This window comes from Balaenoptera acutorostrata, chromosome 21 (genome assembly GCF_949987535.1).
Source record: "Balaenoptera acutorostrata chromosome 21, mBalAcu1.1, whole genome shotgun sequence".
NCBI classification, from domain to species: domain Eukaryota; kingdom Metazoa; phylum Chordata; class Mammalia; order Artiodactyla; family Balaenopteridae; genus Balaenoptera; species Balaenoptera acutorostrata.
This window is the reverse complement of record NC_080084.1, coordinates 10,419,622-10,445,065: the sequence shown is the minus strand read 5'-3', so window position 1 is coordinate 10,445,065 and position 25,444 is coordinate 10,419,622. Positions and strand designations below refer to the sequence as shown.

The 25,444-nt window shown below is 39.4% G+C and overlaps 1 protein-coding gene across 1 annotated transcript in view; it reads left to right on the top strand.

The window, feature by feature from the left end:
* Positions 1-25,444, top strand: part of KCNU1 (potassium calcium-activated channel subfamily U member 1) — a 135,178-nt gene that overhangs the window by 67,925 nt on the left and 41,809 nt on the right. The window lies entirely within an intron of this gene.

Here is a 25,444-nt window from a genome sequence, read left to right as displayed (position 1 = left end):
GTATTTAAAGCATTTTGCTTGATTCCTGACTGAGAGTAAGCATTCATTAAATGTTCCTTATTATTTCAGTGATCAATTATCATATCTAGGAAGGTGTACAAGATTGGACTGAATATGTAGTAGGCGCAGAGCCCTCCAAGGATGTGGATTTTGAAGTAAATCCTTGATCCTGTTTTTGCTATAATTCACCTCTTTCTTTTAATGCATGAAGGATCATGCTTCTGTTTAACTGACGATTCTGGATCGATGGGTCTGGTTAACGGAGGTTTTGCTGTACCTGTCCAGCAGGTGAGGCAGGCGTCAAATATCTGAGCCACCAAAGGTGCCACCGCTTCATGTGTGTGCTTTCTAAGAGGAATACAAAAATCTAGGAATTATATTTTCTGCCCTTCCCTGCCTTCCATTCCAGGATTTTATGAAATCTGAGTGGGATAATCTGTGGGAAAGGAGGGAAAGGATTAACATCTGTTTGGAGGAAAGGTTCTATGGAATTTCAGGAATTTTGCCTCACTCTTAATGACAACAGAACAGCTAGGGGTTAGCATTGGGATTTCTAGATTTTTCTTTCTTTTTAAAATGGTTGTTAAAGAGCTAAGTATTGAGTAGCTCTGTGTGCTAAGTAGGCACTATGCCTGGTGTGCCCTTAGATGCAGAAATCATGTTTCCACCCCCATGCAACCTAGTTGGGTAAACAAGATGAATTCAGATAAATTAAATCAGAGGCCAAATGAGGCAGCATCCCTTCCAGTGCTACATTGATGATTCTGACAGCAGATCAAAGAGGAAGAGGTCAGTGGGGGCTGGGTGGATTGTTCCAGAATGTTTCCTGTAGGAAGTGGGATTTGGAGAAAGGTAAGAGAAAGGGAATCTCAGTTCCTGTGGAGAACGTAACACGGGCAACGCGTGGGGAAAACATGGAGCCTTCCTTGTACCGAGTAGCCTGACTAGAGGTGTGGATGCACGATGGAGTGAGAAATAACGTCTCAGATTTCTCAAGAATATGTTCTTGGTTGTTGGTATTGTGCATGTGTGTGAATATATGCGTGTATGTTATGTTCCGTTGATGCAAAGTTGTTGCAAAAACATGATTCCAATCTGAAAAGTGTTTCGAGACTATAAAGATAGCATATGTGATAACACATAAAATGCTCCAACCATGTTTATGCTTTCATTTATTCTTTCCCTTGTCTTCTCTGTGATAAGAGAGGATTAGCAAGTCATGGATAATCAAAACCCACAGAAGATCCTTAAATGCAATTTCAGCCATTGAGTTTCACTGACTTTTCCCACCATTCTTTAACACAGCTATACAAACAAAATCATTTAACTTACTGATGTTTTCCCCATTTTCTTTAATCCCTTTATTGTCTATGATAAATAAGGAAATGGCCTAAAGCAGGCATCTAAAAGGAGAGTTGGTCCAGATGGCCTGGTCCATCTGTAACCTGGACCCATCAGCCCTCTCTATGGCTGGGGGATCCCTGAATATGCTTTAAAGCCCCTAAAGAAGGTCAAAGATAGTGATAGTTTCCCATCCAGATCATCTGTAAAGATGATACTTATTCACTTGCACCTCTTAATTCAAAAGCAAGACAGATTCTCATGAACTACAGAGCTTAAAAAAAACTAATCAAAGCCAGACTGCTGATGAGATGGTCGTATGCACGTTGACAGATAAGTGCTATTTGTGAGTGAATTTCTGTGATTTTTCATCAAGGGAGTGGTCAGCTCAGTTGTTTGAAATCCAGTGTTAATGGGATATATGACAGGTACTGCTCCCACTTGGGACTACAGAATAGGGTGGGTTTTGTTTTCTGGTTTTGGGGGGTTTTTTGTTGTTTTTCTTTTTGTAAGGCAAAGATATTCCAGCTAGCAAATTAGCAAACACATGTCCTGAGTAACAATCGCAAGTGGTAAAATAGACTTGATGGCTTAATAGAGACAAGTAGGCATTATTGGGGAAAAAATGTAATATGTGTGGTAGGCGCTATTTGTGATCCATTTTTGATGTGTTAATAGTATTACATGCACACTCCAAAACCAGCCTACGATTATTTATAGTTTTGCTGATGGTGGGCTTGGTGCTTTTAAAGATGTAATCTTCAGGCCACTAGTGGGTTTTCTGGTAAGTTCAGAAACTACTATCTTCTATTCTTAGTACTCGAAGCAGTACAGACAGCCCTAACTTACGTGAAACTTATAGTCCAATATTTCATTGCATCCCTGGTATCTTTCTTTTCCCACAGAATAAGCAACAACAAGCAACGTCATATAAATAGCAGTTTGGGTCTCAGACTAGCACACAAAACTCTGTTTAATAGATGGTGGTTAAATATGTATTCATTGAGCAAATAGACAAATACTAGTTCTGTTCACCAGCGTTCTGCGTCCTTAAATCGAGAGGTCATGTAATACGAGAGGGGGAAGATGAATATTTCCTCTGACTTTTTTCAGGGTGATAAGCTTAGACCTACACCTATGCAAAATGTGGTGATAAATAAAAATGCCTCCCAAACCCTCTTGGAGCCCCTTTGCCCTCACTTCCAGTTTCTTTACTGTGGCCACCCCACTTTGGGTGAGCTTAGGAGAGTTCTGACCATTTTACTGTTGTACAGTTGTTGACTATTCTCTGTCTCTATCAAAATCCACTTCTTCAGGAAAACCGGTTTTGATTAGATATTAGAAAGAAAAGATTTAGATACAACGAACTCATGTTGTGACTGGCCAGTAACACAGCAACCACACTAAGTCATTCAGTATTTTGAAAAGTGGGTGTTTACAAACTCAAGTGGACATGGGTAGATCGCTAATCAGTGAACCAAGGAGAGGCAGAAATTTCCAAGTAGTGTCTGATAGATCTGGGTCAGGAGAGGAAACCAATTCTAATAGAAAGGTTTGTCTTCTTTGGGAATATCAGCCCTTCCGTAGAAACCCTCCCTCTGGGTCTGCCTAATTCAACCCTTACAGACTCTACTGAAGCCTAAATAAGTTTCCACACAGTTTCCCTTCCCACTTTGTCTCTGTGAAACCTGTGACTAAGATTGCATTTATAGCATCAGCTTTGTCTTCATACTGCCCCGTGTCCTTTTAGAGATACCAGAGACCATGCGTAGTATTTTGTTCTCTCTTTCCTGATGTCCAGCCCAACCTTAGCTCTTTAAAAGGCAAGTAGCCCATCAATACCGGCCATGAGCATTGCCCCACAGCAGGCATGAGCCCTAGATCACCACCTTCCTTAGCCTTTAGGCTTTGGTTTCCTCATCTTCAAAACAGAGATAACATTAGAACCGAAATAACTGAACTGTTATTTGTGAGGATTGAATGAGATAGAACAGATTAAATTCTTATCTAGTAAAAATTGAGCAAGTGAAAAAGGGTTCCCTGGTTGTGGCTCTGTGCCCCGCCCACCACCTCTGCCATCATTTCCCTGGCTCGTAGATTCCCATGCTTCTGCAGCCAATTTCTTTCTCATTCAAGGGGAGAGGGCTTGAAGTTTAAGACCTTCCAAAATTTCATGCCCTGTCTACAGCCCCCCATCCACGGAGCGTCAGCTCAATGGAGCAGATCAACAGGGTTTTCAGTGAAGATACCTAATGTGGTACTTTCCACTGGCGCACTCACTTTGTTGCGCCCAAGTCTGTCTGCTGCTTGCCATTTCCCCTCCAGAACACTCTTCCCATGGCGGTTCCAGCTCCTTCCTTAGCTCTTTCCCAGCGTCTTCCAGCTGATACCACAGCAGTCTTCAGTTTCTGAGCAAATTACAGTCCATCAGAAGGACTGCCAGGGCATCCTCTGCCAGGCATGGCTCCTGGGACATCTGTTCCTACAAGTTCTCACTTTCGAGTACTATGCCCCTTACACACACACACACACACACACACACACACACACACACACACACACACACACACTGATGTTAGGGAAGGAAGCTGAGCCCTTCTTCTCTTTCTATTCTCAGCTCTTCACATTTATTGAATTCTGTGCCCCAGATGATCCAGGCAAGAGAAACACCATCTTTTAACCTCAGTGATGCCTGAACTCCTACTGAGGACCAGCTTCCAGGGTCTTTCCAGGGGGAGAAGCTTGGATACGAATCACCATACATGGTTCTTCTCTCTCCACATCCTATCTGAGCTTTCTGCAGAAACTAATCAAATGAGATGATCTGAGCAGGTACTTTTTTTTCCCCTTTCTGCCATATGAAGCTTTTAAAATAACTTTTCCTCTAGACAAGCATAGACTTTTCTGTTTGAGTACAGTATGGCCCACGACCAGTAAATCAGAAGCAGTCTTTGATTTTTTTCCTTCATGCATGCTTATTGAGTATTCTCTTACTGTAGGATTTCAAATCATGTTCTAGAGTCCATGTTTACTTAATGCCATATAGCCAGTATTTCATCTCCCCAAGTTACCTTTCTCCAAGAGTCCAGGTAGCACTTATGTTCCCAATCCTATGGTTTCCTACCTTACATTTCAGAACCTCTGAAGATGCCTTCCTCATTTCAATTGGTGTTATTTGGATACATAGGAATCACTAGCAGGGGTGTATTTCGGCCATGAAGTTTAGTAAGCATCTTCATCAAGTCTCAATTAACAGTTCAAAGAAAACAGTAAGGCAAATGTATCTATGTTCAATTGTAGGTATAGATACGGGGATAGGTATAAAGATAGACACAGACACATCTAGAAGTGCTATTTTTAAGTACCACGAGCCTGAGTTCCAAAGACAGATGAAAGAGTTAGGGTACCAGGGAATAGAAGAATAAAAGAATAAGAATAAGGAAAGAATTAGTAGATGCTTTCTTTTAGCTCCTCTGAGTACCGCCCTTCTAGTTCTTGTCCTGTACCTATAGGCAGAAATCAGATTTCTTGAGAAGCGGTATGCCATGACTCTAGCAAAGCACCGTATGGATAGGCGCACCTTGTTGAACTGCGCTTTGCAGATACTGCATTTTCTACAAACTGAAGGTCTGTGGCCACCCCACATCAAAGCAAGTCTGTTGGGGCCATTCTTCCAACAGCATTTGTTCACTCTGTGTATCTGTGTCATTTTGATAATTCTTGTTATATTTCAAACTCTTCATGATTATATTTGTTATGGTGATCTGTGATCAGTGGTCTTTGACGTTGCTATTGTAATTGTTTTGGGGCACCATGAACCTCACCCATTTAAGACTATGAACTTAATTGATAAATGTTGTGTGTGTTCCGACTGCTCCACCGACCAGCTGTTCCCCCATCTCCCTCCCTCTCCTCGGGCCTCCCTCTTCCCTGAGATACAGCAATATTGAAATTAGGCCAATTAATAACCCTGCAGTGGCCTCTAAGTGTTCAAGTGACAGGAAGAGTCGACGTCTCTCACTTTAAATCAAAACCCGGAAACGATTAAGCTTAGTAAGGAAAGCATGTCGAAAGCAGAGACAGGTCAAAAGCTAGGCCTCATGTGCCAAACAGTCAAGTTGTGGATGTGAAGGAAAAGTTCTTGAAAAAAATTAAAAGCGATGCCCCGGTGAACACACGAATGATAAGAAAGTGAAACAGTCTTATTGCTGATATGGAGAAAGTTTCAGTGGTCTGGATAGAAAATCAAACCAGCCACAACATTCCTTTAAAGCCTAATCCAGAACCCTCTCCCATTCTGTGAAGGCTGGGACAGGTGAGGAAGCTGCAGAAGAAGTTTGAAGCCAGCAGAGGTTAGTTCATGAGGTTTAAGAATAGCAGCCATCTCCACAACATCAAAGTGCAAGGTGAAGCAGCAAGTGCTGATGTAAAATTGCAGGAAGTTTCCAGAAAATCTAGCTAAGATAATTCATGCAGGTGACTGCACTATAGAACAGATTTTCAGTGTGGATGAAACAGCCTTGTAATGGAAGAAGATGCCCTAGGATTTTGATAGCCAGAGAGGAGAAGTCAATGCCTGGCTTCAAAACGTCAAAGGACAGGCTGACTCTCTTGTTAGGGGCTAACGCAGCTGGTAACTCTAAATTGAGGCCAGTGCTCATTTACCATTCTGAAAATTCTAGGACCTTTAAAAATTATGCTAAATCTACCCTGCCTGTGCTCTATAAATGAAAACAACAAAGCCTGGATGCCAGCACATCTCTTTACAACATGGTTTACTGAATATTTTAAGCCCGCTCTTAAGACCTACTTCTTAGTAAATTATTCTTTCAAAATATTTCTGCTAATTGATAATGCACCTGGTCACCCAAGAGCTCTGATGAAGATGGACAAGATTAATGTTGTCTTCATGCCTGCTGACACAGCATCCATTCTGCAGCCCATGGATCAAGGAGTAATTTTGACTTTCAAGTCTTATTATTTAGGAAATACATTTTGTAATGCTATAGCTGCCATACATGGTGATTCCTGTGATGGATCTGGGCAAAATAAATTGAAAGCCTCCTGGAAAGAATTCACTATTCTTAATGCCATTAAAAACATTCATGATTCATGGGAAGAGGTTACAATATCAATATGAAGAGGAGTTTGGAAGAAGTTGATTCCAGCCCTCATGGATGACTTTGAGGGATTCAAGACTGCAGTGGAGGAAGTAACTTCAGATGTGATGGAAATAGCAAGAGAACTAGAATTAGAAGTGGATCCTGAAGATGGTACTGAATTGCTGCAATCTCACGATAAACTCGTATGGATGAGGAGTTGCTTCTCATGGATGAGCAAAGAAAGTGGTTTCTTGAGATGGAATCTACTCCTGGTTAAGATGCTGTGAAGATGGCTGAAATGACCACAAAGGATCTAGAATGTTAAATAAACTTAGTTGGTAAAGTAGCAGCAGGGTTTGAGAGGACTGACTCCAGTTTTGAAAGAAGTTCTGCCGTGGGTAAAACGCTAACAAGCAGCTTTGCGTGCTACAGGGAAGCCGATGTGGCAGACTACAGTGCTGTCTCCTTTTAGGAAACTGCCACGGCCACCCAGCCTTCAGCAACCATCACCCCGATCAGTCAGCCGCCACCACCATCGAGGCAGGACCCTTTAGCAGCAAAAAGATTACAACTCACTGAAGTTTCAGGTGATGGTTGGAATTTTTTTATCAACGAAATATTTTTAATTAAGGGATGTACATTTTTTAGACATAATGCTATTGCACACTTAATAGACTACAGTGCAGTGTAAACGTAACTTTTACATGCGCTGGAAAACCAGAAAATTAGTGTGGCTTGCTTTACTGCGATATTCATTTTATTGTGGTCGCCTGGAAATGAACCGGCAATATCCCTGAGGTCTGCCTGTATAGGAATAATTCATCAGATATGTATTGAATAAATGAGTTCTTTATATTAAAAAACAATATTTTATTCTCATTACTTAAAAATAGAAGACAAAATAGCTTTAGGCTTCATAAAAGTGTCAGAGTAATACCATGGACAATTCAACATATTCCTTTCATTACTCTTGTCTTCCTCGCCCTGTCTGTTTGACTAGCTTAGAAGGCTGTAATGAAAGAGAAACAAAAGCCCTTTTTAAATCTCTTTGTGAATATGTGGACAGGTCTTAAGAAAAATGAAGTCACACTCTCCTAGGACTTAACGGGTACAGAAATTTCCATTGATTTAGCTGGATGGTAAGATGAGGAAGCAGCCCGGGTAATACAGGAATAAAAATTCCTGTAGGACAACTGATTATTTACTGTGTGTATGTATTTATTTGAATTAAGTAGTTAGTTTTTACATGTTTTCATTCTTCTCACTTACAATCTCCTAAAAGGCAGGGATGAGACCTTGTCTGTTTAGGGTCGTATATAAAAGACCAACTAACTCAACAAGACAAAGGTGAAGATTATGGGAGGCTTAGTCACTGTTTCTAAGTAAAACTCTATTCAGGGACTAAGGACATGCCTAGGGAAAAAGTAAATGTGACTTAGGCAGTTGCCACAGACTTTTCATTCTGCATTCTGTGCCCTCTGTTTGATGCCCACCGTCACCTCCACTCAGGACTTACAATTTCCAGCTACTTCCCATCCCCGTCAACATCTACTATTTGAACCATCACTTGCGAAAACAGAAGTTTACAATATTAATCCTTCCAGGGGTAGTTCTACTTTCATGAGGATCAAGGACTTCAGCTAAGGGACAGAGTCCTATGTGGGAGATTTCCGAAGGGGAGGTGTTATTCTAGGCAACGTTTGGTAAGGGCCTCCTGGGTGCATCTAAAACCACACCTCAAAGTTTATTGTGTGCAGTGCTGTATTAGTTTTTAGGTTGAGGCAAGAGTGATAAAGAAGGAGGCCACCCACTGCCAAGGTTACGGTGGGGACTCCAGAGATGGACAGGCCAGGGTCCTATCTCAGCTCGGTGACTTCCATGCTGTGTGATGGTGACCCAGTCACTCACTGCTCTGGGGCTTAGCTCTTCCATCTGTAAAACAGGTGGTACCAATCTCACAGGGCTGATGAGAAGACTGAATGTTAGACTCTTGGCAGAGTTCCTAGCAGAGAGTAAGCGCTCAATAAATTAACATTTATTATCATTATCATTATCATGACCCAGAAGACAAGATTGGCCCACACAGTAATTGAACCCATGATCTGGAGACTCACTTCAAAGCAGCTCTCTGCTAAAATTGTACTGGCATTCTACATTTGTGTTAACACCAATAGCATTAGTAGGAAAGACAGAGGCCTTAGAGATAAAAGTGATCTTCATTTAAATCTGAGGGGTGGTAAAGCTGCAGCAGAACTCACCGTGAGTAACGTGAGAGGTAGACCCAGTTCCTGTCTCCCCATGAAGCAATATGGTCTTTGCCTGGTAGGAGCATTCTTTGTTTTTAGCCTGTTCTCTAAGGACGTGAGAATATAAGAATTTCTAGCCTGTGTTAGACCCATGCTGGGGTTCTGAAGACTACATGGGCTTTGACAGTGAAATTCAAGGACAGGACCAAGATTGGCCTCAACTTAGCATCAAATATCAGGGATGTTGACCTAAGATATTACTGGCTTTCATGCAGTTATTTATAACTTTTTATACAAACTTGCCAAGAACAAGTTAACTTTCGAGTCTATAACAGCCCCCAAATAACTGGAAAAATCTTTCTTGCCAAAAGAGGATTCAGAGAAGACATCTTTAACAAATTCCTTCCCTCCCCACCCCAGAAACCCTTTCTCTTTCCCTCCTGCTTTCTATCCTGTTTTACAGCTGGTTGATGAAGGCAAACACAGGGCAGGCAAAACTTCAGGGTCACCGGGTAGCTTTACACCTTAGCAGCTGTCTTCAGCACATGCACAGCTATCAGGACAATAAAATATTGTTCATTGCTTCTACCCCACAACCAATTAGGTCAGCTGTAAATATTGGAATTGCTTGGTAAACATGCTGGAAGATTGTGCTGACTTGTTAATATAAGTGAAAATGTAATTAGATTTATAACACTTTTTTTTTCCAAACCATAATTTACAACAACAGCAGAAGAAAAAAAATTCTCTTGCAACCTGCTAAAATATCATAATTAAAATGCACATGAAAAGTCAATTACGCCAGAGGGAGGTATTTAAGAGAAGTGAGTTTCCATACCCTGGGATTATACCACGGGGATTACATATTTCTTTTTTTTTTTTTTTTTTCCCTGTAATCTTTGCGGCTGCTAAATGAAAAGGAACAGGTATTTTCCTTATTTTGCTCTGAACTATTGCTGCAGATAGTGCTAAAAAGTGAACTAAATAACCTGGCTCCCTGGAAACCTACTCTGTTCCCCTCAGAGCCCCAGGAAAAGCCGAGTCGTCACCATTCTTTTTTATTTATGAGCCCGTCTCTCTTTAAGCAATAATCATGTTCCTTAAAACATGCAGACGTCACATATTTTTTCTTACTATTATTCTGTTTATTGCTCTAAATGAGTAGTTATTTTATGTAACTTGATGGAGAATCCTTATGTAAAGGCAAGAAATAATCCCCGCCCCCTTTTTTTTTTCATCTTAAAACCTGGAGTTTCTTCTACTCCCAGTGTTGTGTTGGGAACACAGCTCTGTCTTCAGACGAGATGGCACGGGTGTCACCACTGGCCTTCGCTGGGGGGCTTTCTCTGCCGCTGGAGCCTCCGTGGGTCAGGCAAGGCTCGGCCCCTCTTCCCGAGGCTGTGCTTCTAACCCCAGTTCCAATTTTAATCCAGACGGCTTGCTGCCTCCCTGCTTTCTAATCATAAAATGTAGCTATTATTATAGCTCATCCGTGTTTAAGGTGCCAGTGGGGAAAAGCTAGTTTAAAAAAAAATCGTAAAGCAATTTATAAGTGTGAGAAGAGATGCCATTTTCAGACTCAAACTTCTCCTAAAATGTTCAGTTTAGATAATGGAAGAAATTTTTAATACATATCTTTTAGAATTGCTAACGCATATATTGCAGATAAATTAGTCTTTGGGGGAAGTTTCTGGTGTTGCTGTATAAGAATCAGTCGGTAAAGTAAATCACATATATCTGTGCCTATATCTGTATACGGTTCACTTTACACATTTATACTTTATACACTCCTGTACACACATAACTTGCAGATGTACATGTTTACAAGAAGATCTAGGAGAGATTGAAATGAGGAGAGGCAAACAACAGACTTTAATTCAAACTAGCCCCTTAATCCATTGGTGAGGCTCAGTAACGGAAAGCAGTGCAACTGGTCTTCCAACATTAATAAATAAAACGCTCTCAGTTTTTATTTATGTATTGATGTGATCATTATGATTAATACCTTTATGCTTGCATTTTGTTACAAGTAAAGGACATATTAATATTTCCAGTCCTTAAAATATTTCATAAAAAAAATTTTCATACCAATTAGCTAGATTTGCTTCTGAACTGAAATATTCTGTTAGATATTGCAATCAGCCAAGCCTGGTGCCTGTCTTTTACACTGCTTGGGCATATATCTGAATATTCTTGGACCTTTCGAAATATCCCTGGTTTTAGCTTTAGCCCACAGTGTAGGTATTCAGCTGCCAGGACCATGGGTGACGTGTTTCCTTTTTTTCCCACTTCTGTTTTACTCCTTTGAGAAACCCTTGTTGTGGATCAGTATCAGAAACCAGTATTAGGAGGCTTAGAGACGGCTCAGAGGTAAAGACAACTGGAAAGGATTTGTAAGGCCAGGTCAAGTATCTGCTTGTCCTATGAGCTCAGTCTTCCAGGAGGAGTTCTCAGGACTCACACTCCACCCAAAGTAATTGATTTCCATTTGCATCCCTTAAGCTCACCCAGGAAGACACTCTGAAGGAAGGGGAAAAAAGACAGGAAGGGAGGGAGGGAGGAAGGAAGGAAGGGAGGAAGGAAAGGAAGGAAGGAAGGAAGGAAGGAAGGAAGGAAGAAAATCAATGAACCTAGTGGCACAAGACTCTGACCCCTCCATGTGGATTCTGTGGGGTTTTTTTAACAGCTAATTTGTAGGGAAAAAATGGTGAACATACGAAAGAATAAAACAGGCAGAAACCATCCTGGGTGAGAGCTTACATTCATCTGCTCTCAAAGTTAAAGGTTTCGGTCAGATGACCAGGAGAAACATGTTTTTATAATCCACATAAGCAGAGTGTCAACCAGATGGTTTTTCAAGGTCCACTTTCCCACCTAGAACCCTTTTCTTTCTTGGGGGGAAGGAGTGTAAAGGAAAATTGTTCTTAATCAACCACTCTCTCACCAGATATTCCCATCTCCACCTCCAGATCTGTGGCATGGCCTCCTTTGCCTGGCTCCTTCTTTGCTCTTCTTCATTTTAACCATTTCAGCCACTGAATCTTGTCATAGTATTTGTCCAGGTGTATTTTTTTCCCAAGCCAAGAAATAGCAGAAGAGTAGAGAAGGAAGGAAACTAATTCCCAGGAGAATGGGTGTGTATATGCATGGATATATCAACTTTGGGGACAGAAGGCTGCTTTGAAACGTCTCCCGACCCACACCCACAATCTAATAGCCCCCCTGGCTGGCTTCTCTCCACTCTGAGCCTCACAGTGTACGTAAGGGATGTACAGTGACGGGAGTGCTAATGTTGAAAGGAAGAGGAGGCAAGAGAAGAAACAGAGATGTAGGAAAAGTAACCAGATTCTGGAACGATATCCCTGTGCCAAATTAGGGAAAAAAATTATAAAATGAAAACTTTCCCCAAATACCTGCTTTCTAGCCTGCCTCTATTAACTGCACTCAGAAACACACGGTGAGGTAGGCAAACACAAAGGCAAAACAAACAGTGAACCTCGCCGGGTTTATCATCAGCCAACACCTGGGCTGGCAGTCCTGGTAGGGGTTGAAGAGTCAAGTGTGGATGCTGTGAGACGGGTTTCTCACCTAAATTCCACCAAGTCTCATTGTTTTCTCTGTTTCACCTCTAAAAGTATCTTGCATCTCTATACCCTTTCCATCTCTAATTCTAATCCCAGGCCAAGCTACCGTCTTTCCTTCTTAGGCCACTACTGAAATGGCCTTTGACCTGGTCTCCCCACATCTCCTCTTGTGCCTTCTTTTCTATTCCTGTATCATACATAGAATGACGTATGAAAAATGAAAATATGACAATTTTGCTTCTCTTCAGTGGGTTTTCAGTGTCTTTAGGAATGAGCTCAAAATCTTTAACAATGCCCTTCATGGTATGGCCCCTGCCTCTCACAAAAGTCCTCTGAATTTGAACAATATTATATTCTTTCACTTCTGAAAATACACATCATACTTCTTTTCCTGTGTTGGGCCTGTGCGTATACCTAGAACGTGCTTCCCTTCTCATGTTTGTGTCTCATAGACACCTTGAAGGATTTACTCCAAATAAACATAAGACCATAATCATAATAAATAAATACATTTAAACAATATCATGTCAATTACAATATATATATGTGTATGTGTATATATATGTATGATATACATGATGCATATACATTTGTATGCATAGATACATGATACATATGTGTATATCATTCATATATGTGTATATATGTGTGTGTGTGTGCATGTGTGTCATAAACCTACAGGGTACCCAGTGGTATAGGAATCACTCATGGTGCCCATTAAACACTAAATCTGTCCTCAAGGAGCATGTGTGTGAGAAGCCAGAAAAAAACGAGGCGTCAGTTAACTGTAGAATGAATCGAATAAATCAGTGCAATGCATATTTCCATCTAATGTCTGGTGAGCACCTTGGGTGTGCGTTGTGCTTTCACAGATTCATTCATTAGAAAGTTGGGTTGAGGGGTGGGTCAGGCACTGTGCTAGAGATCAGAAAATTAGTGAAATTAATAAGGAGGGCTTCCTGCAGGAAGCAGATCTGGAGCTGTGTTTGAAATGCCAAATGCTTTAACAGCTGGCATAGTGTGACCTGCATGAATGAGAAGTAATTAGCACAAAGCACACCCGATGGAAGGAAAACACAGGTTGGCTTTCCCTCACATAAAATTTACGTGGCCGCTGGTAAACCATGAAGTCACTTTCTTAGGTATTCTTGAAGGCCCTCCTAGAGTGGGTGTCATAAAGCTTGGTTTATGGCTCAGATAGCTGTTACATTTTAATAAGCCTTGGAAACTTAGATGTTATTCACTGCAGCTGCCAATCAAGTACCTGCGTAGAAGCAAGACAAACAAAACAATAAATGCTAAGCACTCCGGAGTTCAGAGCTCTGGCAGGATGCACTGCACTGCAGGCTTTATGAATGTGTGAGAGCGAATATACAGAAGCTTGGGAAAAGGTCATTGGTATTTTTGGAGCAATAAATCAAGTATGGAAAGATTTGCATTTTGGCTGTATAACATACAGGACTGGATTAGAGGGAGAGAATACTTTGAAGTAATATTTCTCTGCTGACTTGTTTTATTAGCTTCTTTTAAACACGTTACATTATTGCCTATAGAATTTCATTTACTCGGATTGACAGCTTGATAAATACGTCTATTGGCGATTATTTGGATTGCTCTGGGCATTAATATTATTAAAACCTGTCACAAGGAAATGTCTGAAAGATGACTTACTGTAAAGATTACAGCATGAAATAAATCATCCAGTGGTATTTGTTACCATTTATGGCCTCTTGGAGCTGAGTCAATCCCTTTTTATGTTGCATTATTTTTCAAGTTTTTATAGCCTTATATTATATATTGCTGTCAGGAATGAACAGATGGGGTGTCGAACACGAGCTTTCTGAATAATTCCCACCCTCCGGTTATTTGTATGAAGGGCAAATGCAAAACTGCATTCTCGAGCAAAAAAAAAGGAGAGAGAGAGAGAGATGGAGAAGCTGCTGTGGAGGAGAAGGGATCCCTTTTGTGAGGTGGTTCAGGCCAACTCCTCCAGCTGGTTGGAAGCCCTGACTGGCAGTCACCCTGTTTGGGTTTCAGGCAAGAGCTGAGGTGGCTGCGTCTGGCTCCAGTGAGCCAACAAATGCCGTTTTCAAAGGCATTTTCTCGGAGTGCCTCTCGCTGAGACATCTCCACATTTGGAGGTGAATGTATCATATTTGCTTCCTAAAAAAACTGAGAAATTTGAAAAAAAAAAAAAAAAAAGAAAACCTCAAAAAAGCCCAGGAGAACAAAAAGAGAGACACATTGAAAGGATTTAATATGTTTTGAGTGAGTGACGAATGTGCGAGCATCCTGGGGGGGTGTGCACAAAGGATTCTGTGCAATCTGAATTGTCTGGCAGGGCCCTTGGAATCGATACAAAGGGAATCCAAGGAGCCCCTGGGCTTTCCAGGCCCTCATGGAGGCAGGAACAGAGGTCTCCAAGGCCTCGTGCACTTTGAGGCTAGGTGCATCCTGGGGAGTCTGTAGCTCCCCTCCTCCGATGATGATGATGATGGGTCAGGCAGCTGCCTAACTGTCACACAAGCCCCCTTCAGAGTCCTCAGGCTCCGCCACCATTGGAGAAGGCGAGAGAACGAACCCACTAAAAAACCCACCACCTTTTTAAGAGGAAGCACGTGTGATTTTCTTCACTGACCTTCCTGCTCTCCACTATATCCGTTCTGAGCAGTTCTGTAAAGTACCAGCAGTGTTGTAGAGGAACACACAGTAGACACAGAATCTGAGTGACTGGAACCCAGACTCACCGCTTACCATCTTGCGACTTTGAGTCGCTTAATTTTGCACCATCCTAAATTGTGGATAAGATATTTTTCCTGCTCACCTCATGGCGTTGCTGCGAAAAGTCAGAGCAGACAACACACACACACACACACACACACACACGCTTTAAAGTTTACTGGCTCCTACATCTGCCAAAGGTGGGTATTTTAATCACCATGTTGCAACCAGACTCTTGCCTTCCCTCCTATAAAGCTCTCCATTTTCTTGAATTTATCACTCTCTTACTCATCTCCTCATCCCCAGATCCCTTAATGTCAAAGCCTCCCTCCACCATCTCTTAAAATTGTTACCTTACTAGGAGGGATTTGTAGACAAATAAGCTGAGCTTCAGCAGCTGCTTCCCAAGACCAGACCCGTTCTCTCAAGCTGAACCTCACACTCCTTTGTCCCCCTTCTCCTCTTCTTCTATGTCACCTTCCCAAGGACCTTCCATACGAGTTTTTGTTTCTTGATTTGTCACATTTGCATGAGGATGCCATCTGGGTACACCCAGTCACAACTGAAGCGGGCAGGGCTGAGGACTGCTTCATTCTGGGCAAAGTTCACAGCTTTGCTGTCTTTCATTTCAGGTCTCTCTCTCCAGCAGCAAAGAAAGTTTTCTGCAGAGTTGAATTTCTGTATCCCTGTTAAGAACTACACATTTCTCTCCCCTACCCTCTGTTTTCCCCGTTGCTCCCCACAAAGGAACATCTGCATAAGTCCCATCATCAACCCAACCAAACTGGCAATGCTGAACCTCCGTAATCTAACTGATACATAAATGTGTTACTCTTGAATCTTACATCCATCTATAAAGTATGCTTTTCTTTTTGTCTCTTTCTTCCTCTCTCCCTCCCCCCGCTTTTTACATCCCCCCCTTATCTTTTAAATTTTATTTACTTTTGCTTCCCCAGAGATGTACTGAATCAAGGTTCTTAACCTCTTTTGAATAGGCATCATATCTCTGTTTCCATATAGTGCTCTCTTATCTCAGATGAGGCTGTGATTCTCCAAGCTAAACAGTCAGTGACTTACCTTTTCTGTTCTCTGCAAACTAAGTGTGGACCTGCCTTCCATGTTCTCTCGCCCAGTCCCATGCTGAGAAAACCCTGATGCGCTCCAGTTTCCCCACCAGTCTATGGAGCCTAGCTCTCTTACTCACTGGCAGCCACATAATTTCTCTAGGCTAAGTCCTCTATCTGTAAAATTAGATGAGATGAGACATGATCATCTAAAGCTCCTTCAAGATCTAAGTTATCACTTGCTCCTGTTTCAGCTGCCATAGCTTGAAACATCCTCATAGTAAATGATTTCTCCTTGTGGTGCTTTGCCTTGTCTGGAGAGAAAGGATTCCCCTGGTGATAATCACCAAATCTCTTTCTCTAACCAATTCCAAGATAATACTCAGGCAGCATTTGCAAATCCTTCTCCTCCGGGTTTTGGCTGTCATTTAAAACGTTATCATAAATCAGCTAAAACCATTAAGTCATTCATTAAACCACCTTATAGGTGTGAGTGTGTGTGTGTGTGTGTGTGTGTGTGTGTATGTACGTATTATGTTGTTGGGTGCAGGGTCAGGAAGAGGTGCAGTATGACCCAGAGTGACCTGACATAATAAAGTTTCATAGTAATGTCTAATTACTGCTACTCACCTCTTTATTATTAATTCCAGAATTCCAGCACATAAAATAACTTAATCATTTTCAGAATTTGCATGACTAATGGAGTGAGTTCAGAGAGAATAAGGATAAGCTTCATAATTAGCTTTTGCTGGGAACTTCTGCAAACCAGTCTGTTTATAATTTGGTCAGCTCTTGATTTTTAATGAGGGCACTGAGAGTGACTGAAGCCTCTGGCGGCATTCACTTCATGTTTTAATTACCCACAGTAATCCTGACAATTACATTCATGTCATAAATCACATCATAATGACCCAATAAGGAAAGTATATTCAATTGCTGAAGGGGGAGTTCTCAGATTAGACAGGTAGATGGGATGTGCCGAGATGTGAACGATATTTGAAAACTGAGCTGCCTGATTCCATGACACAGAGGAACCAGACCCTGAAACTTGCATCAGAGAGAATGAGGAAAGACATCGCCACATCTCCAGTCTCAGCTCCAAGATGTAAAGGGCTTTGAACTCATCACTCCTGTCCTTACAACAGGAAGAAATTGAACAAACTGAAAATTAAAGACTTTTCTTTGCCCATCAGAGAACTGAGGTTGCAGGGCAAACAGTTACCCTGAAATTTGGAGAGTCACAGCCGAGCTCTGCTTTCCTGGGGAAAAGGCCGCTAGAGCCATAAACTGGTAGGAACACTTAAATAGTAATTCTTGTTAATTCCTGGAGGTTGAGTGAGGTCTAGGTGCAGAGTGACAGCCTCCTTGGGGCTAGAGGCTCAGAGGGACTGCCACACTTTGGGGGGTTTTACCTCCAGGGATACTACCAAATTCTCATACGGAGGAGGCAAGAAAAATTCCCTCAGTAACTCTGGCAGAAGGAGGGGAAGAGTAACTATACTGAAATACACCCAGAAGGTTCTCTGTAACAAAGACCGACTCTCCAGGAGAAAAGAGTTCCCCAATGCCTTATCTCAGGTGAGGAAAGGGCGTTTCTCCCACTCTAGCCCCCTCTCGCCTTCCTGTCTCACCTGAGGGGAACAGGTAGAGATGCTTAAAGATTACAGCCCCAAGATACAGAGCCACTGAAAAACTGAGATTTAATCACAAAATTACATAACCTTCCCTTCTCCCACACATTACTACCATACCAACAGGGCTCCAGTATAACAAGAGTGAATTACAGTTGAAAGAGCTTCAAGGTACAGACTATTCAAGAAAGAGTTTTTGAGAAATCCAAAGACAGACAAAAGCCAGGATGTTAGAGGAATTGGAAGCCTCAGGAAACTACAGCTACAGCAAACATTAAACATAGTGCAACTGCTAGCCAGAATAACATAAAACCTCACACTACAGATCTGTTTACCTTAGTTCCTATTATCTAATACATCATACCCCATTGCCAAAAAAATTACAAAGCATGCTAAAAGGCAGGGAAAAACACTGTATGAAGAGACAAAGCAAGTATTAGAATAAGACTCAGATATGCCATCAATTTGGAATTATTAGGGAATGTAACATGAGTATGATTAATGTGTTTAGGGTTCTAAAGAAAAAGGTAGGCAATGCAGAAAAACAAACGAGTAATGTAAGCAGAGAGATGGAATCTCTAAGAAAGAATCAAAAGGAAATGCTAGAAATTAAAAACACTGTAACAGAAATTTAAAAAACGTCTTGATGGGCTCACCTGTGGACTGGACAAAGCACAAGAAAGAATACGGAAGCTTGAAGATATGTCATGAGAAATTCCCAAGCTGATATGGAAGAGAAACAAGAAGGATAAAAAATAACCCAGAACTATATTGAAGACGTATGGGACAAATTCAAAATGTGTAATATATGCATAATTGGAATATGAAGAGAAGAGAGAATGGAGCAGAAGAAATATTTGAAGTTAATATTGGCTGTGAACTTTCCAAAATTAATGACAACAAATCACAGATCCAGAAAGCTCAGAGAATAACAAGAACAATAAATACAGAAATATCTAAAACTAAGAATATCATATTCAAACTGCTAAAAAAAAACAACAAAGAGAGAAAATTGTGAAAGAAGCCAGAGGAGGAATAAAAAACACCCTACCTCAGGAGAAACAAGGTTAAGAATTACAGTGGTCTTTTTGTCAGAAACTGTAATAAAGAAGAGAGTGGAGTGAAATATTTAAAGTATTGAAAGAAAGAAAAGAAAAATTGCATCAACCTAAAATGTTGTATGCAGTGAAGTTGTCCTTCAAAAGTGAAGGAAAGGGCTTCCCTGGTGGCACAGTGGTTGAGAATCTGCCTGCCAATGCAGGAGACACGGGTTCGAGCCCTGGTCTGGGAAGATCCCACATGCCGCAGAGCGACTGGGCCCGTGAGCCACAATTACTGAGCCTGCACGTCTGGAGCCTGTGCTCTGCAACAAGAGAGGCTGCGATGATGAGAAGCCCGCGCACCGCGATGAAGAGTGGCCCCCGCTTGCAGCAACTAGAGAAAGCCCTCGCACAGAAACGAAGACCCAACACAGCCATAAATGAATAAATTTAAAAAAAAAAAAGTGAAGGAAAAATACTTTCTCAGACAGACAAAAACTTAGGGAATTTACATCACCAGAAGACCTGCCCTGCAAGAAAAATCAAAAGAAGGTAAGAAAGTAAGAAGGTCTTTTCAGGAAGAAGAAAATTGATATAGGTCAGGAACTCAGATCTACATAAAGAAAAGAAGAGCATTAGAGAAGGAATAAATGAAGGGAAAATAAAATATTTTATTTTTCTTCATTCTTAATTGATCTAAAATATAACTGTTTAAAGTAGTAATAGTAAAATTGTATTGGGTGATTATAGCATTTAAATACATGAATAACAACAATGTCATAAGAGATGGGAGGGAGGAATTGGGGATACACTGTTATAAGCACCAACACTACACAGGAAGCAACACAGTGTTAGTTTAAGATGGACTTAGATTAGTTAAAAATGTATGTTGCAAATTTGAAGGCAACTCCTGTTTTTTAAAGAAAAATGTGAGTAATATGCTAAGAGATAAAATGGAATCTTATAAAATGCTCAAAACGAGAGAAGGCAGAAAGAAAGGGTGGGGGAAGAACAAATGCCACAAATAGCAAACAATTACAAACATGGTAGACAATCCAACTATATGAATAATCACTTCTAATGAGAGTCATGTAAATAAAATAAAAGATATTGTCACGGTGGATAAAGAAAAAGAACCCAATTATATACTATCGATAAGAAACCCACCTTAAACATAAATATTTGGATGGGTTAAAAATGAAAAGATGGAGAATGATAAACCTAATCAAAAAGAAAACTTGAGTAGCTGTATTCGTTTTAATCAAAGAAGATTTGAAACAAGTAAAATTGTCATGGATAAAGAGGGACATTACATAGTGATGAAGAGGTTAGTCCTTTAAGACAACAATCCTAAATATTTATGTACGTAAAAACAGAGCATCGAAATACATGGAGCAAAAAATTGTTAAAACCAAAAGGGAAAGTACATAAATCCACTCAAAGTTGGAGACTTCATGACCCCCTTTTCAGTAATTGATCAAGTTAGCAGAAAATCAGTAAGGATATAGTAGATCTGAACAATGTTATTGATCAACTTGTTCGAATTGACATTTGTAGAAAACTCCAGCAATAGCAAAATGCACATTCTTAAGTGCACAAAATAGACTACATTCTGGGCCATAGAAAATACACTAACAAATTTAAAAGCATTGAAGTCATACAAAGTATTTCTCAGACACAGTGAAATTAAACTAGAAATCAATAACAGAAAGAGAGCTGGAAAATCTCCCAAATACATGTAAGTAAACAACTTCTTAATAACACATAGGTCCAAGAAGAAGTCTAAAGGAAACTTTAAAACATTTTGAACTAAAGAAAAATGAAAATACAGATTATCAAAATTAGTGGGGTGCAGCAAAAGCAGTGCCTAAAGGGAAATTTATCACATTAAATGCATATATTAGAAAAGAGGAAAGAACTAAAATCAATAATCTAAGATTCTACCTTAAGAAACTAGAGAAAAAAAAATTTAATCCTAAAGCAAGCAGAAGAAAAGTAATAGTAAGATTACGGGATAAATCAATAAAAATGAAAACAGGAAAACAAAAGAGAAAATCAATAAAATCCAATGGTAGTTCTTTGAAAATATCAATGCAATTTATACACTTCTAGTCAGACTAAACAAAGATCAGACTAAACTGATCCCATGGACATTAAAAAGATAATTCAGGAAACCTTTGAACTCCCTGCAAAGAATTTCAAAATTTAGATGATATGGAACAATTCCTTGAAAGAAATACCAATACTCACACAAAGAGAAAAAAATAATCTGAATAGCCTTATATTTATTAAACAAATTTAATAAATATATTTTTATTGATCATTGGATACCCATTGATTAAACCTCCCCCCCCCCCACACACACACACAAAAAGCACCAAGCCTAACAGTTTTTACTGGTGAATTTGACCAAATATTTAAGATGTGACGCCCATTCTCCACAATCTCTTTCACAAAATAGAAGCAGAGTGTATACTTCCTAACTCAAGGCCCACATTACCCTAATACCGAAACCAGATATAGATATTACAAGAAAGGAAAACTATAGATCAGTATCTCACAGGAACAAAATGCAAAAATCTTCAAAAAAATAAAGGCAATTCAAATACAGCAATGTACAAAAAGAATTATAAACCACGACCATGTAGGATTTATTCCAGCTGTGCGTGTCTGGTTCAACACTGAAAATCAACCAATGTAATCAACCACGTCAAAAGACTAAAGCAGAAAAATCATATGATCATTTCAGTCGATGCACAAAAAGCATTTGACAACATAAAACACTCACTCATGATAAATTTTTTTTAAATCTCAGTAAACTAGGAAAAGAGAGGAACTTCTTCAGCTTGATAAAGAATATCTACAAAAAACCTACAGGTGACGTCATACTTAATGGTCAGAAACTGGTTGCTTCCCCCTTAAGAAAAAATCTAATCCTAAAGCAAGAAGAAAAGTAATAATAAAATTACAGGATAAATCAATTAAAATGAAAACAGGAAAACAGAAGAGAAAATCAACAAGCCCGAAGGTACTTCCTTGAAAATAATCAATGCAGTTCATAAACTTCTAGGAACAAGGCAAGGATACACCCTTTCCTCATTCTGATTTAACAGCACAGAATGTCCTAGTAAGTGAAATAAGGCAAGAAAAGGAAAATAAAAGTTGTACAGATTGGAAAGGAAGAAATAAAATTATCTTTCTTCACAGATGATATGATTGCCTCTGTAAAAATCCTAGAGATTCTACAAAAATATACCTGCAACTATTAAGTGATTATAGCAAAGCCACAGGATACAAAAGTCAGTTGTTTTTCTATATACCAGCCACGGTATATAGAAACAACAGGAATTAAAAAATTTTTAAATACCACTTACAATAGCACCAAAACATTATGCATAAATCTCACAAAATATGTGTAAATCTATAAACAAGAAACAAAGCTCTGATGAAAGAAATTAAAGAAGATCTAAAAATTGCAGATATATTCTATATTCATAGATTGGAAGACGCAATATATTAAGATGTCAGTTTTTTCCAACTTGATCTATGGTTGCAACACAACCTTAATCAAACCTCCAGTGAGTTGTTTTGTAGATACTGACAAACTGATTCTAAAGTTTATTTGAAAAGATAAAAGATTTAGAATAGCCAACACAGTACTAAAAAAGAACAACATTGGAGGACTCATACTCCCCAATTGCAAGATTTACTATAAGCCTTCCTTAATCAATACATAATGGTATTGATAAAAGCATAGACACATGAATCAGTGGAAGAAATAACAAAGTTCAAAAATAGGACCACACAAATATGGTCAACTGATGTTTGAGAAAGGAGCAAAGGAAATTCAAGTGAAAAAGGATCGTCTTTTCAAGGGGAGGTAATGGAACCACTGTATATCCATAGGCACACACACACACACACACACAAAGCCAAAAAGAAAACAAACAAAAAAAAGCAACATAGATGTAGATATTACACCTTTAACAAAAATTGGCTCAAAATGGATTATATATGTAAATGTAAAAATGCAAAAGTACAAAACTTCTATCAATAGAAGACATAGGAGACCATCTACGTGAACTTGGGTTTGTGGATGAGTACAGAAAATATATTGTAATATCAATCAATAATTTGGAACTGATTAAAATCAAGAGCATCTGCTCTTTGAAAGACTCTGTTAAAATGAAAAAGTAAGACAATATTTGCAAAATACATATCTGATAAAGGACTGAATAAACAAAGAACTCTTAAAACTCAATAAGAATAAACACAATAAATAACTCTTAAAACTCAATAAGAAAACAATTCAATTAAAACATGGGCAAAATAACTAAAAGGACACCTCACCAAAGAAGATGTTCAGGTGGAAAATAAACATGAAAAGATGGTCAAGTCATTTGTCATTACAGAATTGCAAATTAAAAGAACAGTGAGGTACCACTACCTACCTATTCATTTAGAAAAAATTCAACAAAATTGACAATATAAATTGCTCCCAAGGATGCCTAGCAACAGGAACTCTCATTCATTGATGGTGGGAATGCAAAATGGCACAGTCACTTTGGAAGACAGGAGGTTTCTTATAAAACTAAACATAGTCTTACCATAAAATTCAGTAATCGGGCTCTGTCCGAGGTGTTAACCCAACTTCTTTGAAAACTTATGTCCACCGAAAAATCTGCATGTGAACGTTACAGCAGCTTATTCAGAATCACCAAAAAAACTGCAAGCAACCAAGATGTTCTTTAATAGGTGAATTGATAACAAACTGTGCTATATCCACAGAATGGAATTTTATTCGGCAATCTTTAAAAAATGAGCTACCAAGGTGCAAAAGACATGAATGAATCTTAAAGTTTGTCTAAGAAGTCAGTCTGAAAAAGCTATATACTGTATGGTTCAAACTAATGATCTTCTGGAAAAGACCAAACTATAATGATAGTAAAAACAGAAGCCATTACCTACCCATCAAAACTCAGGCTAAATGGTTGCTTATAAATGAGATCAAATTTGTATCTATTTTGAAACATAGCATTACATCTCATTTGTTCTCCAGTGAATTCATTATACCACAGAAATGCATTTTTTCAAGGAATTTCCAATACTTTTGCCTTTCTAAACGTTGATATCAGTATATAAGTTGGAGAAGTTGGCAATATTTGCTTGCTTTCAAGCCTTTTCATAGAATGGTATTCATATTGGTTATTTGCTACGCATTAGAGTCTGCTTTTCAGCTTGATAGCCTCTGATTTGCCCTCCAGGAAAAGATGTGTACCAACCAAGCAGTCGTATGTTACTTTACAATAAAACCACATAAGAACCTAAATGCTCATGTTGGCGTGGCCAGTGCATCCCTCCTTATTCACAGAGCAACAACAGGATCTTAATTTACCTAGCTTCTCCTCATCTGAAAAATGAGGTAATTGCAGAGTTGCTGTGAGGATTAGCAATAATAAACGTGAAGCACCAAGTGTAATGCCTTCCACGTGTGCTCCTTCAATACATGGCACCTGTGATAAAACACTCTCATCTGAATTTGCCTGAAGAACATGAAATTAGAGCAGAATGACTTGGTTGAAGGACTCTTAGACTAATCACAGCCTGTTGCATTTGCATGTCAGGATCAGAGCCACCTTCCCAGCCTGTTGCCACATGAGTTTGAGCCCCAAAACAAGAGAAACTTTTCCTATGGGAAGAGGTCAGATAGGTGATGTTGGCTACAGTTACTCTTTTCATTTCCTAGATCAAAGGGAGTTTATTTAGAGAACATTTCTTTGAAAATAGTATTTATTAAGTTCATTACTTAAATTACAATCATATTCAACCTGCTATCCTGAACCGTTTTTTCCCAAGGAATCTGGGAGCTTTAGATAATCCCTTGGTTTGTTCTCATGTGTTTCCCATGGTAGTCATCATGTGGCTTTAATTACTTTAAAATTCACCTGTTATTTCCCAGTTTGTGGGTAACAGGGACACATCTTGCTGTAATTACCATGTACCTACAAATAGATGGTGAATCTCCCTAAAATCATGGAAGGTGTAAACTATAAGGAAGCTTAATTTTGTTTTTGATTTTGAATTTCCTGATAGTAGGAGAGATGGCCTGGACTTATTATAACTATCTTAAACCAGTAACATATGGCAACACAACTGGCCAAGTTTAGAGATACAATCAATGGCTCTCATCAGCTACTCATTCTCCAGGCAGTAAGTCAACAAATATTTATTGGGAATTCAGTGGATGTCCTCAATAATTGCATTGTGCCAAACACTGTGCTAGATGCAGATCATACACATGATCTCTGTCCTCATGGAGCTCAAACATGTGGAAGTCTCTGTAAGCCTTAGAGAGGAAATGTCAATAGCTTCTTATAGTCTATAAATTTCAGTGTCATATGAGATACTCACAATAGTTGAAAGATATTTTCAACTTCAGTGAGTCAAAAATCTTGGAACAAATCATTCTGGCGAGCTTTGCCTAGAACTTATCTAAGCATCATTATTGTTTACATAATTTTAGATGAAAATAATCCTAGGAACATAGTAGGCCCTTTTCCTGATTCTTTATGGAAGGATGTATTGACTATAGTTCAACTTCTTCTAGATTATTCAGTTATCATTATGAATGTCAATAATTATATGTGTCATAATACACAGTACAGTTACAGTTAATTGAATTGGAGGAGAATTTGACCCTCTGGGAAGACAAATA